This window comes from Syngnathus acus, chromosome 4, assembly GCF_901709675.1.
Source record: "Syngnathus acus chromosome 4, fSynAcu1.2, whole genome shotgun sequence".
Taxonomy (NCBI): domain Eukaryota; kingdom Metazoa; phylum Chordata; class Actinopteri; order Syngnathiformes; family Syngnathidae; genus Syngnathus; species Syngnathus acus.
The window spans coordinates 4,281,672-4,287,889 of record NC_051090.1 but is presented as its reverse complement, the minus strand read 5'-3'; the positions used below and the strand labels follow the sequence as shown (position 1 = coordinate 4,287,889).

The 6,218-nt window shown below is 44.8% G+C and overlaps 1 long non-coding RNA gene across 1 annotated transcript in view; it reads left to right on the top strand.

The window, feature by feature from the left end:
• Positions 1–516: 516 nt before the first annotated feature.
• Positions 517–6,218, top strand: part of LOC119121332 — a 61,909-nt gene continuing 56,207 nt past the window's right edge. Inside the window, exons 1-3 of the long non-coding RNA XR_005097656.1 lie at positions 517–600; positions 1,806–1,929; positions 2,499–2,585. This is a non-coding gene — a long non-coding RNA (uncharacterized LOC119121332). The remainder of the gene's footprint in view (positions 601–1,805; positions 1,930–2,498; positions 2,586–6,218) is intronic.

The following is a 6,218-nucleotide window of genomic DNA, read 5'->3' as shown; positions in this document are numbered from 1 at the left end:
CTTATAAATAATCTTAGGTAAACTGTTTAAATAATTTTAACTACTGGCGGAGCTATTGTATGTATTGAGCTATGTATTGTATGAATATTAAAAAAATACAGTTAATTTATTGTCAAAAAATAAGTAGTTGTACGAATGTTAAATTTGCATTGCTACAAGTTTGATATTTTTTTTAACAAATTATGATATTTTCAGTGTGGTGCCTCGTGTCCATTTAAGCACAGGGTGTTGCCAACCTATTTTCACGGTGACTGCAGTTGACGATCTTTTATTGAGCTCCAGATAAAGAGCAATTGCTAATCATTGTGTGTGTATTGCATTTAAAGTAGTGACATCATCTGCCAAGTATTTGATACGCTCCCCCAAACTCTGACGTATCGAATCTTCTGATAGCGTGTTGGCATATTAAAATGTACTTGATATTTCACTTATCACCTCATACAACGTCCTTCCAATACAAGCCAATTGACCAACATCTCGTCTTTTACTTTGCACAGGAAGTCATCAGACAAGCCTCGTCTCCAGGAGAGTCGCCGCGAATTTCCCCGGGCCCGCCTCGGCGCAACAGATGATCGAAGTAGATTGGCGACTTTTACTGAGGTGGGTCAAAGTCTGCTTCCTTTATGAGTTGTTACAACATGAATGGGAGCACAGAGAGACCCAATGAGAGCGACAGGGGAGGGGAGGGGGGAGAGGGCGTAGGAAGTGAATGGTGTAGTTTTTCTCAGCTCTAGCGCCCCTGAGCAAGGTGAGAGGTGGGGGGCCAGGGGGCACCGGCTGGGTGGTCACCATGATCGGCACTGCGTGTGTGTTTATGTGTGTGTTAATGGCTCTATGTGCTTGAAAGTCAGAAAGAGAAAGGGGTTCTCTATGCTAAGTATCCAGCCATGGGAATAATCAAATGCCTCTCATATTTCCCTCTCGCCGATCGTTTGATGCTCCCGCCTCCCTCTTCTCCTTTCTGTTCTTGTTTTCCAATCACTTTTCTCACCCTCGGACTGCGCCTTCTATTCTTGTGTCATTGTTATTCCACGCTTCGCTTAGCCACGCACATTCTCTGAGGTTTGGCTCTTTACGGGCTGCAGAATGAGGTGTAGACCAAAATGACTACCCTAATGGAGAACCCGCACGGGTCCTAAAACAACACGCAGCGTTTAGCCAACATAACTCATTCCTTTTGCTCGTAAAATACCCGGGCCTAATAAAAAAGGGCATCAGGCAATGAAAGTTGAAGTGGCTAAATTCTTTCGGGCTCTTTGTAAGAAAAACACACAACACAGAGCTTTTATAGAAGGCAGTTCGAGGATGTCATTTTAGAGGAAAAACAACTTACACTTGGAAGTCGTTATCGTAATTCGGCCGGCTTGGCGAGGGACAACGGAGAATGGCTCAAATTTGAGATTTATTTGCCTGTAATTATGTCCATTTTATTTTTTTGGTTCGTATCAGTAAAATCCAAAGATAACAGATTCAACATTTTCATCACAGTGGACCTTTCATTTTAGGAATTACAATTAGGGCTGGACTCAAATCGGATTCAAATCAACACCGCAATGCAGTCGAATGCAATTTTCAAATCGCAAAGGATGCAAATTTTAAAAATAAAACGTCTGCTGTACAAAAAGTTTGCGCCACACTGGTTTGCTGGAATTTTATGAAGTTTTCGTGAGAGCTTTGAGGCAACATTATGACATCATCGTCACATTGTTTTTCTTGCCCTACTCATCTTCTGGCACAAGTCGTCCCGTCTTTAACGGCCTTGTCTGTTTTGAGTTGGAATCTTCTGAATATGTCATTTGTCCCAGAATTCAAGTCCCGGGCCATCTGATGCTTTGCATGCAACCTTCCCTTTGGACCGAAGTTGGATCAAAAGTGTGACGGCGGCGCGGGCAACTTAGCAGCCAGTCAAGAACTGCCTTCTGTCATCAGGTGCGGCCAAACCTAAACACGAGCAGCCACAAAAGCGTATCCCCCTCTTAGCCTTCGACTACACTCGTATCGACTTCCCAAACCAACGGTAACCACGCGCACATGTTCTTGCTCGTTCGGCGTTAGCTTGTTCGCACCCATCTTTGATCTTTTCTTCTTATTGTCAATCTTGGGGGTTTGGGTAGCCGTCAAACAATCATATTGAGCAGGAGAAAAAAAAATGATAGCATTGTCAACGTAGAAAGTGGGACCCTGACATGAAATACTTTTGTCATTTACCACTTTGGACTTTTTCCCCCTCTTACGCTGGGCATATGCGGTTCTGTTTCAGAGGTGTTGTTTTTAAATTCAACCTCACACTGCATGAGTTAAGCGCCCGGTTGAAGTGCACTCTGCAAACTGTGTCCGGGGTTGCGCTGTTCCACTTAAGTTCTATAGGCGGTGGTAATCCACATATCAACGCACTGGCGGAGATAGAGGGGGGACCGCGGAGGCGCTGGCCCACCCTGAAATATGCTCGGACCCCAACTGCCAGGACAGAATTTAGATTTTTTTTTTTTTTTTAACAGACTCTCAGAAATATCCTTTGTAGTGCTGACCACTACTGCCACCTATAGGACTGGAGGGAAGTCATCTTCATTGAGCCTTTTCCTCAAGTAAGTGCCATCTTTCTGTCTTCTTCCTTTTTTGGGTGTCTCCCAGCTTCTCTTGTCAGTTTTCGCTCCGACAGCAAACGTTGTGTAACTACTGGGGTGGGGACTATATTTTGTCATCATTTAAACTCTTTGGCAACTAAGCGGAGATCCTTGGTGTTGATTATGTTGACAGAATTATATTACTGACAGATGAACATTAGATAGTAGTGTTACTGGAAAGGGTAAACTGACGCCGCACACACACACACAAGATGCTCTTGGAGCCTGCCCACACATGCTTGTTGTCCCTCTGAGTCAGACTGGTTGACACATGGATGGCTCTGACAGCCACAAGTCTGTGCTTTGAACACACAGTAATGCCAGATAATGTCGGACCGCCGTTGCCAGATGAAACCCTCGGATTGAATGAATGCACTTTACAGTGCTCGTGACTTACTGCAGTGGGCGCCGTTCTGTCACCGACGCTCCACTTAGCTCACCCCCCCCACCTGCACGTTGAGCGAAGGCAAAAATGATCCGGGGTGGGTGATGCGATGTGACTTGGCACTATAAATAGATGATGACGCTTGGCATGGCGTTGTGCAGTAGCTGCAGATTGTTGTCCTTCACTCTATCTCGCTGATAAGGTGTGAAATATAACGCATCGCTGGCCTTTTAAGTTGACGTCGGCGGGAGTGGAAAGAGAACGGGGAAGATAATAAATGTAGAAAAGTTATATCAATATCACAAGTGAATGTTTAATGAAAATAAGACCTTTTGAGTCTTTTATATTCTGGAAAATAAAACTACAAGACAGTAAAACCATCCAGCATAATATTTACTTTAGCCATAATGGAAATTACATTGTGTTATGTTTGAAAGTCATATTTGTTTTAGATTGTGGAAATGGCCATTCCATCGGCTTGCCGATTAATCGGTCGGGCCCTAGTCAAAATCTAATAAATGACAAACAGGATAAATATTTTTCTGTGTTTAGAAACTATCAATGCAATTATGATCATTCAGTGCGTCTCTGCATAATTTGTAAAACAACTTTAACCTTTAGCCACTTGGCGCGCATTTAAAAAAAAATAAAAAATAAATCGGTTTCCCAAGTGTTCGTTAATTTCAAGTTTATGCTGCGGCATGGAGAGAAAGACATAATTCCCAAGATGCCTCTCCTCCCCCACTTATCTCCTCGCCTGCTTAATGAATCGTCGCTCCTCGCGTCTGATTCTCTGCTCTGATTAGCTAGCGAGCCGGCGTAGCACCTGCACTTGTGACAAATTAGTCGCTTTGATACATAAATACTCCGAGGCCAGCTTGTTAGTCTTTTTTTTTTTTTTTAGCTTTGTGGAATATTTTTCTAAGTAATACATAAATTCAATTAAAGTCTGGGAGATGAATTTTATTAGTGAATGACGACCACACATGTCAATAGGAAAGTAGTACAATGGCGCCAAGGAAGCGTGTTAGTGATACATCACCCCTACAAGCATTTTGGTAGAGCATTTCAATAAATGACATGCTCGATAGAAAATATCCTCCCTTAAAATCACACTTGGCTATGACTTCCACGTTGGATTTTTTTGGGGGACTTTTCCCTCCAGCGGTTTGACAGACAAACTACGCCCTCGCAAAGTTTAAGAGAAGAACAACAGCTTACGGTGGACGGAGAACGCACTTTTACTGCCCGGACTCAAATAAAACACGAGGACTTTGCGGTCCACAGTGCAGTCGGAAAGACAAATATTATTTTCTTTACGAGCGGGAGAAGTCCGGAGACAAGCGGCAAAAGAGAAAAAAAAATAAAAACTAGAATGATTGAATGGCTGAAGTATTAAAGCTCGTAACTCGGACTGTGGGATCTTGGAGGGAGGTGGGAACCACAGGTGAGTGATGTCAGAGACGGAATTTACCGGGCTACGTACACGTGTAAAAAAAAAAAAGTTACACATTAGACACTGTAAACTTCCCATGGCAGAGCAATTGCCTTGGTAAATCTTTACATTGGGGCGCAAATTGCAGCTTAATCAGTTGTTCGAAATGAAAACTCTTAAACCTTCAAACGCAGGCAGTGAAATCCAAAAGAAGGGAAGGGGACATTTTATTGGGATGATTTTTATTTTCGGCCGCCTTTCTATTGCTCTGTTGTCTTTGTCTTGTTTTGTGTGTAAAAAACAAAAGAATGGTTTTAGTGTCTTTATGATGTTTTATGGTGCGCTGGGAAGGATTTTTATTTTATTTTGCATTTCCATTCTATTTCAGCTCTGTTTCCATTGATGCTTTCTTGTTAAATCCACATATTGACGGAACCTGTTTTGGATCTAAGGCTCTTTTTTTTTTTTCTTTCCCTCTGCTACTTACACTGTCATGAAGCATTTTCAAAACACCTGTGAGAGAAAAAAAAAACAGCCTCTTGAACTTTGTCATATAAATCTAGTTTCAGGTGTTCAGTAAATGTAAACACAGGGTCCGAAATTGCTACTAAATTGGAATTTAGCACTTGTAGTCCGAATCCAGCTTCGGTTTCCTTGAGACTTTTTTTTTTTTTTGCCCCTTGACACTCGGGCTGTTTGAATTCAGTATGCTAATGTTGACTTGAATCAGCTCGCCATCATCATAAGGCTCATTATCCGTCTCCCACCTCGTCAAATGATCGCAATCATTGCCCGAGCTCACACCGCCGGTCAGCCTTTCAGGAAGGGCTCGGATTCCAGCCGTGATTTTTCTCACGCGTCCCCTTGGAAGTCGAGGGGGTGGCGGGGGGCAGCGACTACGGAAGGTCGGAGGGATGGGGCGGCAAGCAGATGAGCCCGCAGGCATCCCAGGTATGCCAGCGCTCTGCAAATGCTGGCTAGGGGGGTTTGGCCAGAGCCTTCCAGATGGGGATCTCACGCAAGTCATTACACAAACGCAAAAATGTCGCAGTTTGTCCCACCGCGTCCAAATATGAACTCATCACAACAAAGAAGCTAGGCAGATGTTTGTGACATGATTGAAAGACTGAGCACTTTGCTTGCACATGTGCGCTACTCTCACTTTCCAGCTGTAGCTCTCCTGCTGGGGCCTTCTTCTGGTAGCTATTATGGCTGCATGTGGATGTGTGTCTGGGTGGTCCTGCCCCCCCCCCCCCCCCCCCCCCTAATAGTTTTATACTGTTGTGCCGCGGCGGTGCCCGAGGGTCGGTGGAGGCGGCGGGGGTTTCGCTGTGCCTCGGTCCAGGAAAGCAGACGACAAGACTAATAAAGCTTCACAGGGCCTCGGCCCATCGCTCTCAGCACTTCCTCCCCGCTGCCCTCTTTGCTCTCTGTTGCCCCCTCTGTCCAACAATCCCCCCCACCCCCCACATGTGGTCCAGTCCTAATGGGACCCAGCTGGACTCCCACCTTGTGGACCCCGGCTCTGGCGCTCCTCGCTGTGTTCTCCCTTTCAGTCCTCGACCACAGATGGCAGCGTATTCACCACCGGGGGATGTTTAGCATCCTTTTATTTTTGCCTTCCTCTTCCTCTCTGTTTTCTTCTTACTTCCCAAAGGGCAGTTTGTCTGAACTTCAGAAGTGTGACTGCTTGGGAAATATTCTCTTCCCAGTTAGTCCATCGCGACCACAGCGAGTTGTTCACACATCAGCTGCCTGAATGTGTGCCCCCTCT